At 38.6% G+C, this 17,438-nt stretch overlaps 1 protein-coding gene across 10 annotated transcripts in view; it reads right to left on the reverse strand.

Moving 5' to 3' along the window:
- Positions 1–17,438, reverse strand: part of RBMS3 (RNA binding motif single stranded interacting protein 3) — a 640,734-nt gene that overhangs the window by 427,136 nt on the left and 196,160 nt on the right. The window lies entirely within an intron of this gene.

Consider the following 17,438-nt stretch of genomic DNA (forward strand, 5'->3'; position numbering starts at 1 on the left):
CCCTCTCTGACAAAAGAACACAGTTCCCTCTTGACACCAAAGCTCTGCCCAGGACACGTTTGCTAGCCCAGCATCTTTGGTTTGCCTCTACCCTCGGTTCCCTTCTCTTCTCCAAAGCGACTCCCTGAGATTGTTTCCTCAGCTCTACTCTCCAGCTCAGTTCCTGATGCACAGAAATCACTCTGTGAATAGTGATTCTACAAAGAAACAAGCAAGTGAGTGAGTCTATCTTATCTCTCTTCCCTCCTCCCAAACCTGCTTCTTCACGGGAAAAATGACTTTGTCAGCAAGACTCGGCGGCCAGTCTCTCCCTCCAGTCAACATTCCCTTTATTTCCCTCTACTCCAGGGTCTCGACCTAGACACCATTGACCACGTGGCCAGGATAATTCTTGGCAGTTGGGGCTGTGTTGCTCATCACAGGGCAGTAGCAGCATCCTTGGCCTTCACCCTCAAATGCTAGTAGCATCCATCTCCCAGCTGCGACAACCAAAACTGTCTTCATGCACTGGGAGTAAAATCTTCCCCAACGGGAAACTCCTTCTCTAACCTGTCACACTCTTTTACGACAAAATGGAAATGATAAAATGACCTCCAGCAACTTAGAATATACAATGTCAGGGTCTTTATAATTACACATGCCAAAATTAGTAGATATATTACTCATTATATGTCATCTCTTTTTTATAGCCATATCGTCAGAAGTTCTAAAATTACACCGACTGTCTGGGTTGGAGTCCCTGCTGCATCTCTTATTGACTGTGTGACCTTTGGATGGTGCCTTAGCCTCTCTGAGACTCAACATTCTCATTAATGCGAGGAGGGTAAAAATAGTACTCTCCTGTGTCTTAGGGTTTTTACCAAAACTCAATGATCTAATGCAAACAGAATGGTTCCTGGAATTTAGTAAGTATACCATAAATGTTAACAATAACAAAAATGTAATAATGATGATGATGATGATAAGGATAATATTTGTCATTTATATCTGTATTGACAGTGATATTAGTCTGTCTAACTATCCCAGCTATTCTCAACTCTAACCCAGAATGCTACCTAAAGGCACAATAAACACATTCATCAGATTCCTATGGGGACATTTTTGGCTGAGTTTTAACCTGAAGACGAGTTAGCTGCTTTATCAGGGGTGGGAAGTATGTACTTATCAAACAGCAAGTAGGTGCTTAATAAACATTTAGGCTACATGATGTACAATACAAATTGAACTAACACAGCCTTTAACCCATACAAAAGGCCACACTTTAGCAGCAGCCCAGCTTGTTTCCTGCTATAACAGTGTGTTTAACACACATTTCCAGGATTTCAGATTTGCCCGAGTCCACACTTCCAACTAAGACAACGCCTCTTAGATGCAGTTTGTCACAATGCAACTCATAATATCTGCTTTCATCTCCCACCTTTCCACACCAGCCACCCATCACAATTGCCCTGTTTTTTCCATGCCCCTGCCACTCTTCCAGCCTCCATGCTAGCAACCTTGGCGTTAGCTTCATCTGTTCCCTAATCCTAAATCTCAAAATACGGTCAGCTGCCAAAAATCTCTAAGAGGTTTCTAGAATCACCCTTTTCTTCAAATTCCTACTTTTTCCCTAGGCCAGGGTCTGAACCGCGTCCTACATAAAGGACCTCAAGCTTCCTTGCTGGCCTCCCTTCCCTCGGGCTCTCCTCTTACTTATGGGGGGTTCTGGGGTGGGAAGAATGGCAGAACAGGCAAATGCAGACACAGGGTGGTCAAGGGTGGATTAGGCAGTTTGTTTAAGCAACGGGGAGGTGACAGGGCAGAAATGACAGGAGTGAACCCCAGAGACTCTAAGGCCCTTCTTTGAAATAAACATTTTCTCAACCATTTCTTTAGTATTAATTGGTTACCAACATTTTTTTCATGTAGAATTTTAGAATGAATTACACAGGAGACTTTTCTGTTCCCAATATTTGAATAAAACGACGTATTCGTTGCCTTTTGGAATTTAATATCTGCATAAAGATTCTTGGTCGCACATGAAAAATTATCCTTCCTGACTGAAGAATTGTGCTTTTCGCACCTGGGACATCTCGTAACACTTAAGCCCTACCTCTTTACAAGCCCTGCGCTTAGTAGGCGTTCAGTACATCTGGCTGAAGTAGCATCCTGGCCTTTGTGTCTTGCAATGGACAGATGAAATTTATCTTTTGCATCCCATGTGCTTTCTTCTCTTAAATTTCCCAGGGCTTTTTTTTTTTTACCACTTTTACCTCCCCTCCCTCTAAATTCTTTGAATTCCATTCTGTACTCAGGCTTCTTTTAAAATGAGTCTTTGTTTAAAGCAGTTGTTCCTCCTGCCCAGCCTTTTAAACCACCAGAGAGCCGGGAACATGTCTCCAGCGTCCTGTATCGCAGATGAGATGGACCAGTTCAGGGAGCCCTTGACTGATCAAATACGAAAGCACCGTCTGCAGGATGATCAATATATGTTGACTTAATTTTTTTGTTTTCCCTCAGGGGTCTGTGCGCGAATTTTACACAACTGGAGCACCATTTAGTAAATTGCATGGTGCCTAAAACAATAAATGTGCCCTGCAAAGGGCCCAGTGTATTCACTGGGGTGAAAAAAATTAAACAAACAGTCAAAAGCAAATCAAAGCTGGAATCAGCAGTGGCAACTTGTGTGCACTGAAACAAGGTACGTACTTTATAAACAGGAGCAGAAGCAGCAGATTGTTGTGGAGAAAGGATGTATTTCAAAAGCCCTTTGATGAAACTATACAAAGGTGGCTTTCTAGGTCATATTCTTGTTTGTGAGTCCTAGAAATTCTGCTGAAAGGGGTAGACTTTCTGGGTGTTATGGAACCAATTAATCCATAGATTTTAAGACCCAGTTCTGACACCCCTGCTAATTCTTAATATTTCATTTACGTGTTGATGATACACTGAATGATTCAGGTAGCAGTCTGCACTGTAAATCACTCTTTGGTTTTGAAAATTATAAATTCCTTCCTCTCCATTCATTTTCAAAATACACATCTTTTAATCAACAAAACATTGGCTGAAGGTTCCGGGAATGTCTGACAAATGCACAGGCTGAAATGAATTAATTTGTGAAAAGCAAGAGAGGTTTTGTATGCTCTGGCTGCCAAAGACAAATGACTAAACTACAGCATCTTAAAAAAAAAAAAAAAAAAAGGGAGCATCAATAATCTTTAGGGGTTAATGGGTCACAGCAGCCACTTTCCTGATTAAAAGTGGTTAAACATGACTGATTCCTTTCTCAATTCTCCCTCTTTAAATGAACTTGGAATTTTATCATTGATTAGCTTTTAAATCATTCTGAAGCACTGAGGAAGAAATTTTGAAATGGTAGTAAAAAATATTTGCTGTACCGCTCAAAGCCACGCTTATAAACCCTCGTTGGGGTGGTGAAGACTTAGGGCCTGGGGTTCCTGAACGCTGTAACCCTGAGCTGCAGCAGCCCAAGGGGTTGCTATGAATTTGCAGTGTCTGTTGGTTAAAACTAGTAGAAACGGCAGAATTTTAAAAGAGGGGCTTGGGATGGCACTCCCGTTGAAGCGGGGAGATAGAAGACTTCTCTGGAAGCAGAAGCTGCACATGCTCGGCAAGCAGGCAGATTTCTCTTAGATGTTTATTCATGATGGCACTGCTAGGAGGGTCTGTTAGGGATTATGGGAGGGGACCGAAGCCTTCTTAGTCACATGTTGGGGCTGCGAAAGCAGTGTAGTCTTTAGAAAATCAAGTAAAATGACTTGGCATCCATTTTTAAAGGAGTTATTCTTAAGGTAAAGATTCTAATCATCACAGGTAACATTTAGCCTGTGCTTGCTAAGCATTTTTTTAATTGATTTTTAGAGAGATAGGAAGGGAAGGGAGAGAGAAGCATGGATTTGTTGGTCTACTTATTTACACATGCCCTGGTTAATTCTTCTATGTGCCCTGATGGGGAATTGAACCCACAACCTTGGCATATAGGGATGATGCTCTAACCAACTGAGCTACCCAGCCAGGGCCTTGCTAAGCATTTTATACGTTGTCTTCATAACAGCCTAATGAGGCAAATGATATTCATCTCAGTTCACAAATGAGAAAACTGAGGCACAGAAAGGGCAAATGGTTTTCTCAAGGTCACAAGGCTAGAACCCCAGTTTGAACTGAGGGAGTCTCATTCCAGAAGCCATGTAGTCCCCAAAACACTACAAACTTCACCTCTTAATGACAGGGGGCCAGTAAACCCAATCGGCTTCCTTGCAGTGAGCCCTGGAGGTGGACAGCTCTGGTGAGCCACGTGTAACCGGGGAGAAGAGAATGATGATGCTGAACAGCACACGGTCAAAAGGAAGGTTAACAAGCTCCTTCCCTCTCTCAGCATTTAAATAATGGCAATCTTAAAGTTTAATTTCGAAGGGGAAGTGCCCATCAGAAGCAAGCATATTATGAGTTTTTCAAATAATGTCAAACTAGTGGGGTTCATTTGTCAAGATTCATGGCTTGTTATTTAATAACAGGAAAATGAACTGGCTTGTAGATCACCCTAAACAGCTGATTCATTTAGTGTGCTTTGTTAATATGCCTCATTTTTCAAGTTTGAAAAGTGAGTCAACCCGGGCCTCCTACATTCTTGTAAATTGTGTGGTCTGTGCCTGTAGGTTTGGAGAAAGGTTCATTGTCTTTTTTACCCCCTATGTGTTTTAGAGGCAACCTGGAGAGGGATGTGAATGGTGTTTTTGTTTGTTTTAACAGAAAGTATTCGGTACATGCAATAAATGTTGTTCACATATCAATGGGGTAAAGTAAATCATTAAAGATCATGTTTTAAACAATGTCAAACTACATTAGACGAACCCCTGTCTAAAGGCAGGGCTGTAATATTTATGCACCAGCCAGATCATTTAAAAAAGGGGTTCTCAACCTTGGCACTCCTGGCATTTTGGACAGAACAATTCTTCGCTGTGGGTGGCTGTCCTGTGCATTGTAGAATATTTAACAGCAACCATCTTCTGCCACTAGATGCTCATTGTACGATCCACTCCTCATGATGTGGCAACTAAAAATATCTCCAGATATTGCCAAATGCCCCCTAAAGGGGGTGAAATTGCCTCTGCTTGAGAATCACAGCTTTAAACAGATCCAGCCACTCTCTTTGAAGGACCAAATACAGTACCCTCATTGAATCACGATACTAACCCAATGGCCTAAAAATGATTTCAGTGGAAAACCTCATTACCTACCCAAAGTTCAACTTCTTACCCCCAAGTACACATGGCATCACCTCCCTACACCTCCATCCTCTGCAAATAAATTGTCCGTATGCCACATTTCATTTGCAAGCAGAATAGGTCTGAAACATAATTCTCCCTCTGATTGAAAACATAACTCTTTTACAAAGAGAATTTTAAATATTTTTTGCATGCAGTTCCCCTTGGCTGGGTATCACAGAGCCTGGATGCCAAACTGCAGTCAATTCTATTCCTGGCATCTGGTTGCTGGCAGGGTCCTGAAGCAGTTGGTCTGGTGGTTTTGGAGTAGCCTTGGACTCCATCACGCAGCCGTCTGTTTTGCTGATGGGCTCCCCAATTTGTTTTCATTCATCTTCAGTGCAATAGAATTTGTACTCTTTTATCCATTCAAGGGTAAAACCCTGGATAAAGTCTCTCATGGGACTGACATGCCAACTCTTTCACTATCCAAAAATGAATATAAACCACATTCCTGTCCTAAATCATACATTATTTAGCCTGCGCATACACATGTAATCCACTGCTCGGTGGATAATGCTATTGGATTCCTCTCCCAGACAGTGTAATTTCCACATAACCTTGCCTCTGCAGACCTCTCCCCTAGTATCGACACGACATGAGAGAGTGGACATGGCTAAAACTGTGGCAATCACTGGGGTGTCTATAATAGCCTCAAAGAAAGGGGACTGTGAATATTGTGCATGCGAGCAACAACAAATGCAGCGCAATTAATACCCAAGGCAAGCCATGCAATTTTAGCCAGAGTTTCGTGAACCACATACATTATCACTTTGCAGTTTTACACTAGGCGATTGCCTCTCCATTATATAGAATATGACTATAGAAAACAATTGTTTCAATTACACCTTTTATAATGGAGTTTGGTGAAAGCCTGCCCCACAGCTCGGGTATGGAAATGAGCAATAAAAGACAAAATCCTGCACAAAAGGCAATCATTCGCGATTCCCCGCCAGCCGGTCTAGGTAAAGCGACCGTCAACAGTGCTAACACGGTGCTTGAGAGCTGCACATCGCCGTCTGAGAATCCCGCTTTGCCTCGAACGAGGCACTTAAGCCTCTAGACACAAGAAACAGACAGACTATGATGATCTCACCTCACACAACTGTTGTGAGGCTTTACTATAAAAATGACATATAAAATATTTAGCACAGTGCCTGGCACAGAGTCGGTATCCAATACATATTTTTTGTTCCTGTCAATTGCATCAACGTCATCATGAGGCAGATCCTTAAAATAAACATTTTAGTTGGAATACTTTACCTTGACCTATAACAGTCAACCATGTATTTTTTTAAAGCATGGGAGGCACTGCCTCTGAGATGAAACTATGTCATTAGAGCTGTGGTTTGCCATTTTCATCAAGAACCAAAAAGCAATAACTAAGCAGTGATGAAACAATCACTGTGGATGGAATGGCTAATTAGTTTCAAGGTATTTACAAATCACTACGGAGTTTTATTAAAATTCTGTTAGGATGAGATGCACTTTTGCTCTAAATATTAGTTTTTGAAGACTTCAGTAGATTGACTAATTGCACATTGCTCTGCACTACTTACAAATAGGCTTAATCTAAAGTCACTGAATTCCAATCAGAGGTTTGGATATTAAATGGCATTTTAAAATGAATGTACTTGAAGACACAAATAAATTAGTTATTGTTCACTTTAAGCACCTATAAACCAATTTAATTAATATATTTACAAGCTAGAGAAGAGTGGCTGCTATAAATGATGCCAATCGCCTTTTATAAAGATTGTTCAATTTTCCAAATGCCAATGACCTCTGGCCTTTGCCTAACCCCTCTTCATTTGGCCAACTCTTGATCTCTTTAATGAAAAACAAAATTAAAACACACTTCAAAATGTGAGGTGCTTGTGGCATTAGTTTAAATAGTCGGGTCTATACTTTGAAAATAGCCTAAACAGCTCATGATTCCAATATTGATAATTATTGGTTGCACCTGCAAAAAAATTAAAAAATGAGCCATGATTGGCTCCCTAAGTGAAGAGTGCCATGTCTGCTATACTATAACAGTAATTGTTAAGATTCTCCAGAAATACCAAACCTGACTGTAATCTCTGTATAGGACTTCTATTTTGTTTGTCCCAGGAATACTTTAGAGATAGATTCACTCAAATGTCTGTTTATAAGATGGGCTAGAGTCACCGGGAAACGAGTGACAATACAGAACAGGTCACCATCAACTGTTCGTGGAGATCTCTGGGCTCACCAATGGTCCGCATCTCAATTCAGAATGCAATCAGAAATAAAAAGGAGATCTTGTGAAGACTAAAACAATTTCACTCGTCACATTCTTGTACCTTATAATATATCTTTACTTAAATTCTTAGTTTAGTTTCTTTCCCCATCATCTCTATTTTTGACTCTCTTCCTAATTGGTTTATAATCTTCTATGTTTCACAGTCCACTCTTTATTTCCCTAAAATTACAATCAGTAATATTGTCAACAATTAATTCACCTAGCTTTATCATATATGCTGGCCTAAAAAGAATGGGGACCAAGAACACTGCCATAAGCTATTGTGACACAGTATTTTATTATAACTAAATGTCCACATTCCAAGTTTTTCCTTCATTCTTGAAAACAGATATAATGAGCCATAATTCCAGTCAATCAACTAATTTTCATATTAACTAATCATATTACTGATTTGGTTACTTGTAGCTAATGGGCAATCTAAATAGGAAATTTTGTTTCAAAGCATATATAACAAAAATTACTTTGAATAATGGAAGGCCAATCAAGACACCAAATGGTATAAGGCCTTTTTGATCTACTGAATAATTCTGTCCAATTAAATCAGAATTTTTTTTTTCTGAAAGTGAATCTGTGTTGACTCAGGAGCAATGCAATCATAGCATAAACAGCATTAAAATCAAATCTAATTTCCTTATCCAAGCTTCATCCTACTTCCATTATGTCTCTTTGGCCCATATCTAACTCTGTTTCCTTCTATTTCCCAGGGCTCATTCATCTTTCATGCCACACCACAGTCACATCTGCATCTATACCTTATTTTGTCTTCTTCCAATACCTGGGCTGCATTTTTATCTTATTCTAGGGTGAATCCAAAATTTATCTTACAAACACTTGTGAGATACTTTTGAAAGCAAAGAAGGGAAATATTAATAATTAAACCAGGAAACAAGGTATACGTTGAGACTGTCCAAAGCAAATTAGAATATATGGTCACCCTATAATTATATTTATATAAATTTCAGCCATTCCTCAAGGATCACCTAAAAGTCTCTCCTATTTTATGGCACATTCTGTTTATTACTTTATACCTATTTCATTTATATCTCTCTTTCAGTTTCTACATCATTAAATCTACAAATGTTTATAAAATAATTAACAAGAATAGCAGTGGTTCATGTTTATTGAGCATATATTATATGTCAGGCACAGTTCAAAGAGCTTTATACCAATCAATTTATTTAATGATCTCAGAACTTTAGAGGTAAGTCCCATTATTATCTCTACATTGAAAATGAAAATACTGAGACTCAGGGAGGTTAAAAGACTTCCCAAGGTTGTTCAGCTCCTCTGTACCATATCCAGGACCTGAAGCTAAGCAGTCTTCACTCCAGTTAATTCCACAGTTAGCTCTAGATATGTACAGTTTGATACAGTAGCCACAAGTGACATTAACTACTTAAATTTAAATATTAATTCAAATTAATTAAAATAAAAAATGTAATTCCTTAGTTGCACTAGCCACATGTACAGAAACACATGGCTAGTAACTGCTGTATGGACAGGCAGACACAGAACATGCCCGTCACAGCAGAAAGTTCTATTGCACTGTGCTGATGTAGGTCATTCTGACAATTACGAAGCATCATCTCCCCACACCACATAGCACATCTGTAGTATCTCAATGTGCTGAGCAAAACAACGGCCGCAATTTCTATGCTGTTAGTCACAGATTATTTTAATGCAATTTATCTTTCAGTAGAGATCATATTTAAGTGTTTTCTCCCTCACGATTGGGTCTACATTTTTTGGCATATGAAATCTCTCTTTCAATTGATACCTCCCCTGACCCAAAGTGGACATTATTAAAAGAGATGTCCAGGAAGTAAACTATAATCTGTGGAAGAAACAAAATGGATTTTATTTGTTTTTAGCCAATAACAAAGATTTTGTCTGTATTGTAAAATTGCTAAATACCAAAAGAAAAGAGAGCAATTGAGATAAACTGCTGGTAAAGAATAAATGGCCCTGTTTTTGGCAGACAAGCTTCCTTCCTGAGTAGGAAGCTCTGCATTTTTAATATGACTTCATCTACTTTACCTGCACATCCCAAAAGAATAGCACTCCTACTCCCCCCCCCCCGCCATGTAGTATGTTATTTTAACAATCTTATTTCTTTCTCCACTGAACAAAGGCAAAATAAGAAGAGTGCTTTTTTACAGTGAACAACTTGGTCAGTTGAGAACATTCATAAAAAATAACCTATATCCCATGACCTAAAATACTTGTGTTTTATCAGCCAGTTCATTCACATTTTATTGATGTAGCAAAATTAAATGTGAACAGAACCTATGCTTTGAAAGCCCTAAATCTGAAATATTTAGACTGCAAAACACAATAATTTTCTTGAAAAGACAATGTTAGAAAGCAGATCAAAATATGACAGCAATTAATGCATGCAAAGTAATTGCTTCGTTATAAAAATTGGAAGGAGCATTTGCACAGATCATTTTCTGTGAATATATTTTCAGCATTTATTGTGTTTTGGGCCATGACATGGTAACTATGAGAATAAATTAATGCCCAAGGTTAAAAAAAAAGGTCAGGCAATGACTATTAGGGATTTTATATTGTTATCAATTTACTATGATCTTTAAATCAGAAATTTATGAAATATTTACACATTCAAAATTCTACTTCTCATAATTATAAGCCTCTGTAAGGACTCCCTTTTTAGTAAATTTTAAGTCAATCTACCTTGTACTTAGAGAATCTCTAAAACAGTATGAATATATCCACTTTTCGATGTATCTTCTCTGTTGTGTGATTACTGGAGATTCTTTTGGCCCGGTGACATTTTCCATAATCGGGAGAATGAATCATCCCCAATAATAAGACAGTTCTGCTTTTCCTTCTCCAAATGACTCTTGTCCTTATAAAATTGGTGGTTGAGGCTTCAGAGACTTGCAAATAAAGAATTTTTGCCCTTGAGTGGTAAACTCACAAAGGCTCTAGAAGAAGCGAAGTGTTATTGCTACCGGAACTAAGAACATAGATGCTGAAGCCACATGACCCAGATTCAAATCCTGCTTTGCCACTTATTGTCTGTACCACATCAGGCATGTTACCTAATCTCTTTAGCTTCATCAAAAGTAGTCTCCTCATCTGTAGAGCTGAGGATAATAACTCCCTTAAAAAAAATTGTTAAACATTTCAAATAAGTGATTGTGTGTAAAGCACTGAGAATAAAATCTGGAACACAACAAGCAATCTACAAGTGCTAGTTATTATTATTCTATAAATCCTAAAGCATTCTTGCAATACTCATTGTTACCATGACAATAAAGATTTTTTGAGTAAAGAGGTATATTGGTTGGTCCATTGAATCATCTAGCAAACTCTGGCTAGCCTAGACTAAAACCTTACAGTACAAAGTAAAATGCCCATTCATGTTTGTCAAATTATCTAGATTATCAATAAAAAAATGTCACTCTTCAATGAGACATTAGGCTCAGTTAGTACTATGTTAGCTACTGACAGTAATTATCTCCAGATAAACTGATGATAGAAACCTCAGAGTAATTTTTAAAAAACAAAAAACATAAACATTCACGGGGGAGTCATTCTTAGAATATGTAAACTCAGGGAAATTATCTATAAATTGTAAAAAATACTCATTCAAGTACCTATTGCCAAATACATCTTATTCTTCTGATATGTAGGAAAAGTTTATCAGTTAAATAACTAACTGCTAAATGCCCATGCCCTTAACTAAAAGGACCTTTATAAACAGAAAATAAACTATATCAATATCATAGCTTCTAACACAAAAATAATTAGGTTTTTAAAAATTGCTGCCCTGAAAGGAGACTTTGTGGGTGAACAATGGCTTAAACTGTTTATTTCAGTTTAACTATCTCCCTAATCTCTAACAAGTTGTATGATATGTGCCCAGGGTAACTAGCAAATAGTCTATTAAATAAAAACAGAATAATCACACATTTATACAGTCCCAAGCACTTACTATTCATTTCCAATATTGTGGAGAGCGATTTGGTTTTGTTTTCTTTTGCTTCAGTTTAAAGTATCACGTGCAACTTGACAAATGAAGAGAAAAGCCTTTGCTAAACTATAATCACCAAGAGTTGCCCAATAGTCACCAACCCTTTTTTCCCCCCAAAGAAGCATCAGTGCCTGCTCTGTTCAGTGAGGCTAATTGACTAGACACGGCTTCAAAACAGAAACCTCACTCAGAGAAGCACCGTGCTGGTATCCCAGGGCTCTCAGAAAAACCAAACCAAACAAAACACAACCTTGATGCACAGCTTTGCTGATATTTGACATGTAAATACTTCTATCTGGCTGCTTTTAACCTACCAGCAATTCCACAACCGGCTCAGGATATTATTTCTGAGAAGTTAGCACTCAGCTCGCCCGAGTGGTAAGAGCCAGCTCCAGCCCCCCGCTGCATCACAAAATGGATGTGACCACAGGCGACATGCTCGCCATTCAGTGGCCTAACATCCTAGAAGGATGGGTTTTCAACGCATGGGTAGTAAAGAAGCAGCTAGGGATATCCTGAGGAGGAAGAATCACTAATTCTCGGCGGCTCTGTCTCCGCTGCTGGGACCAGAGGGGTGGTGGGCAGGCTGCGCAGACTGATTTCGTGAGTCCCACGATCTACTGGGAACCGGCACAGGAAACATCAGGACTTCCTAAGGGGAGATGACCTCCGAGAACCTCCTGTCCACTCGCCAGCGGAGAGCCCCTCGCTAAGAAAGGGTCATCATGTCATCGCTCCTCGCAGTGCAAACACTCAGGGCCCACTTTAAACTCTCTGAGGGAAGACCATTAGCCCCATAAATCTGATCATATCTTAAGCAAAATCAAAACAGAGCCAGTCAAACCTCAGAAGCTAAGCTATGATGCACCCATCACAACAGCAACAACTATAGCATGGTCTACTGGAACAGCGGTCAAAGCTGCCTCCTTGAAGTCCTGACACCAGTGGTTTCATAAGCATTCCCTACTCAGGAAACAACAGCCAGTGGAGTTAAACACTTTAATAAGCCAGCTTTGCATATTACCTTACATCTATAAGGTAAAACACTTACATAAGAATCCATCAGCCCTTCTGCTTATAACCAGCATCGTACAGAACACAAAGCTTTGGCCGACAATACGTACACAAATTTTTCAAGTTTACAAAACTCACCCCTCAATCACTGACTCACCCAGGCCAACTTCCAGTCCAGAAGCTCTGTTCATAGTAAGAGCCCCATACAGGTACCGTTTTTTTATCTTTCATATCGCATTTCTACTGTGCCTTTTCTGTGTTTAGATATACAAATATTTGTCATTGTGTTACAGTTATCTACAATGTTCAGTACAATAACGTGCTGTATAGGTTTGCAGTGTAGATGCAATAGGCTACACCACATAGCCTAGGTATCAGGAGGCTACACCATCTAGGCTTGTGTAAGTGCACTCTGATACTCACACAAAGGGAAAATCGCCAGACACATTTCTCAGAACATATCCGCATGACTAACTAGAATGCATGCAAATTCAACAATAACGTACAAGCTAAATATTATTAGGGGGAAATATTTTAAAAGATGAATTACAACCAGTGACAATTACTCCTTTAAATCCTAAAGAAATAAAAGTAGAGAAACAGTCCAAGCAGGGGAAGTTAGCATAAAATTCTCAGCACATATAATCGCAGGATAGAAAGCAAATGAAAGATAAACTTGATATGCACCAAAATGTGGTCTATATTTACTTTTATTAAAGTGTAAGAGAAAAGAGTGTCTGTGTGCAATGCTAATTCTCATGAGAATGTCTGTTTATTTTAGTGTAAACTGTGTTCTTCATAACAAATAAAGAACAACTTATTTTATAACTCACAGTGATCGTTTTAAGTATCAGAAAGAATGAAATGTAGACTGGTCAAGTTATATAACCAGAGTTCTCAAAGACAATAAATGAAATTAATTTGATTACTTTTTCTTGTGGTTTGCAGAAATAGGTAATAATACAGATAAAAATAAAATGAGAGAACGGAATAAAAACATAAAACTTTCTACCAGAGTGATGGCTTTGACTCAGATGAGTTATGGTCTATCAGTAGACTCATATTTAAGACTTTTTTTGATGCAGGAGTATTTTTTATCCAGTGAAAACAGACATCCACCGGTGTTATGCTCTGATTTCAGCCGAGGAAAGTAAGGATTGCTGAAGTGTGGACCCCACCACGGAGTGGCCTGCAGAAGCATGAGAACCTAGCACTCCCACCACTGGCCTAGAAGCACTGTTCGGAGTATTACTACAATATTCTACAATGCTGACCGTCCACTCACCCTGAGGCTGGCTGTGCTAGATGTAAAGACCTGTTTCCTTTTATTTATTTAGATTCCACTAGTCACTCATTTCAATCAGTACTAAGGCTTTTGGCAAGGCCATGTAGTATCATATGTTAGCAATTTGTAAAGACAGACAGAGAGACAGACAAACACACCTCTAATCTTGGCTACCGGTTTCTATTAGGGACACAATCTACAATCTGTGCAAGGACACAGACAATGACAAAAAAAATGACATATGTTTTGCACATGCTTTGTCCTGATTAGAAGATTGTGTTGCATTTACTTTGAGCTACTTATCATACCCTGGCAGGTGAAATGAAGATAAGACTTGTTTATGAACAGAATAAAAACGAAAATTATTATTGTAACTGATATGCTAGTTCCATGGTCAATCAATATCCACGTCTTGTCCCTACCTAGTCTCACAGATTTTTTTTCTTTATTGAAGATGCAGAGAAATTGGGGGAAATTAGGACAATGATAACTGAATTCCAAGTTTGTCCATTACATAAACTTAAATTTCAATGTGTGTTCTCTCTGTGTATTAGAATGCATCTTATTTGTTCCATTATAAAATAGAATAAAAGTAATTATTTTACGTGTGTTTTGCTGGCAACAGGGTATTGATAAATGGTGGACAGTTTCCACCATTTACTTCAAAATCCTTTGTGTACTTATGAAAATACTTTTCTGAATGAAACATTATAATTCCTGAAACTCTCTAGTGTTTAAGTGGAACAATGTTCTGTATTGAAATTTTCCTGACTTTAGTGTATAGTCTACTAGAATTTTGATTTGAACACATATTTTTGATCTGAATCAGTTATAGAGTCTCACTTAAACATACTTCTCAAATACTATGCTATGCAGAAACTAGAACTTTTTTTTTAACCTGAATTTGGGCATAGAGTACTAGGGAATACAAATATAATATTCCACTAATATATAAAACACTCAGATAGTCTCCAATATAATAATTAGAGAATTGGGATATTAAAGAGTAGAGCTAGATGGGTGAAGGTAAAAAGGCTGAACACCACACCATAAAAGTTGAAAGCAACAAATGCTGCCTTAGCCCATTCAGGCTGCTATAATGAAATACCACAGACTGGGTAACTCATAAATAAAAGGATTTTCTTTCTCACAGTTTTGCAGGCTGGAATTTCAAAATCAGTGTGCCAGCACGGTCAGGTGAAGGCCCGGTTCTATGTCCAAGACTTCTCCTTGTACCCTCACATATTGCAAGGGGTACGGGAGGTCTCTGTAGGGTCTCTTTTTATAAGGCTACTAATCTCATTCATGAGGGATCCACTCTCACAATCTAAGCAGCTGCCAAAGGCCTCACCTCCTGATACCATCACATTGAGCATTAGGATTTTAACAGGTGAATTTCTGGAGAGACACAAACATTCAGAACACAGCAGATGCTGAACCCTTAAGAGGTCTTCATGGGTGGGTCTGGGCTAAAATTATATACTTATGAAAGTTAAGGTCCACCCCCCCCCAATGTAGGGGCAGATCCAAGTTTTGTAGTACCTAAAACTTATACAACTTTAGGGACTTCTTAAGAAAAAATAAAATTTATAAAATTAGTTACAAAAATAAATATTATTTAGGATGAAAAAAGAGCTGCAACAAACCATCAACTTTAAAAAGTTGACATGTAACACAAATATAAAAAAATGCTGAAAATAACAATATTAACTCCAAGACAGACTTCAAAATAATGTTCCCTCCTAATTTTTTTGGGGGGGGTGGTCTGCATACTCTTTGATTGCCTCATCATATAGCAGTAATTTTATATTTTCAGTAGAGAGAATAAAAAGATAATTTTGTTTGTCTTCTAGTGGTGATAGAAATGTATTTTTTTATTGATAGCTTAGCATAGTGTTTTTTCTTCTGCTTCTCAACTCATTCATGGTAATAGCTTATAAATTGTTAGGATAGTAAATTTGGTGACCAAAAAATGGGAAGAATTTTGCATAAAGTTATCTTTTGGCTTCAGATCTTACGAATATTTTTCTTTTCTATACTTTCCCGTATACCTTCAGTATTGGGTGTCAGAGGCCACACACCTGTCACAATAGGGCCTGGGACCATGTTCCTGCCACAACCCAGGACAATGGGCAGGTTGATTATTCTTGGAAACCGTTCTTAGCACAGAACAGCTAGTTATGATAACACAATCCTATATCGCACTGCATCCAGACTAAATGCATCTCCCACCTTACTTCCCTTCAGCTCAATTCCAAAATACCCACCACCATCTGAGAAAGTACAAATGGGGAAGCTGAAATGAAAAGGGACAAGGGTCTTAACCAGTTGTGATGAGTAGCTTTCTTTTGCAAATTTCCCAAACCCACATGACCATGTGAAGACATGGCTAGGCAATGGGAAAATGTGGGGCTTTTGTGAGGCTAAAGTTTATACAAGTTGGATGGTCACTGGCCATTTTTGAGGAGGATTCAAAATGAAGATAAGATTAGATACAGGATACTGAAAAGGGTAGAGAAAAGGAGGGGCTCTCAAGCTTAAATTCCATCAGCTTCCAAGTAAACCTGCTACCACTGACTCCTCAACCCACCTTTGCAGCCAGCCCTCCTACCAACAGGTGACCAGAAAACTCCACCTCTCCCCCAGACCAATAGGTGATTCCCCATTTTTAGATATAAGTACTTTGTGTGATGATTTCTCCTTGCTGTTCTTTCTGCCTACAATGTGCTTCTAGCCCATGTTTCTTGGTTACCTTTTCTGGACACTTTTCCTGATGGCTCACTGTGCTGAAGGGTACTTCCAAGTGTTGCTCCAGATCATGGCATGAACATTTTATAGTACATTATGCCTTGAATATTCAACTTGAACTTAGCGGTCATTTTTCACAGATCAACTGTGTTTTGGTCACTTAACATCTGGATGCATCTGTTTTGTATTCTCATGGCTATGTTTCATTCAGGCACCAAGTCCTGCTTAGGCTCCCTTCTCCGTGTCTCTCACATCTGTCTTTCCCATTCATTCCACTGCTTGTATTCTTGTCTGGAAGCACTTCACATATGGATTAATGTCCCCAAATTGTGTTTCCTGTTCCCAAGCTCCAAATACTCTAATCTATCCAGCACATAGCCTTAAACTTTACCTTCTTAAAGCAAAAATTAACTTTCATACTTCATCCCCATATTAGAATAGAGAGAATCCTAAAATGCTCTTCATAGTCTAAACATCACATTCTGTCGACGCCATTCAAGGGCTCTGGAACATTTTCACAAAGTCTCCTTGACCATTAGCCTGGAAAAAATAAATTATTTCCAAATATTCATAAATTTTACTGTCTTGGGTCTGCAAGTTATTCACATTTTGCAAACTTAGAATAATGTAATTTTTGCTGAAAAAGAGAAAGTACTGCTTTCTAATGTACATCTGAGTACCTACTACTCAATAAAAGGTTTCATCTCCAAATTGCCATTTTCTACAGTGTGCTTGCTTTCCACTCAAAAAATCCAATGCAACTGGGCACTTATGAGGGTCCTGTTGAGTCATATCATCTCACAGGGCAGAAATGTATCTGCATAATTCATATTTACAAAGATG

This window comes from Miniopterus natalensis, chromosome 15 (assembly GCF_054644295.1).
Source record: "Miniopterus natalensis isolate mMinNat1 chromosome 15, mMinNat1.hap1, whole genome shotgun sequence".
Taxonomy (NCBI): domain Eukaryota; kingdom Metazoa; phylum Chordata; class Mammalia; order Chiroptera; family Miniopteridae; genus Miniopterus; species Miniopterus natalensis.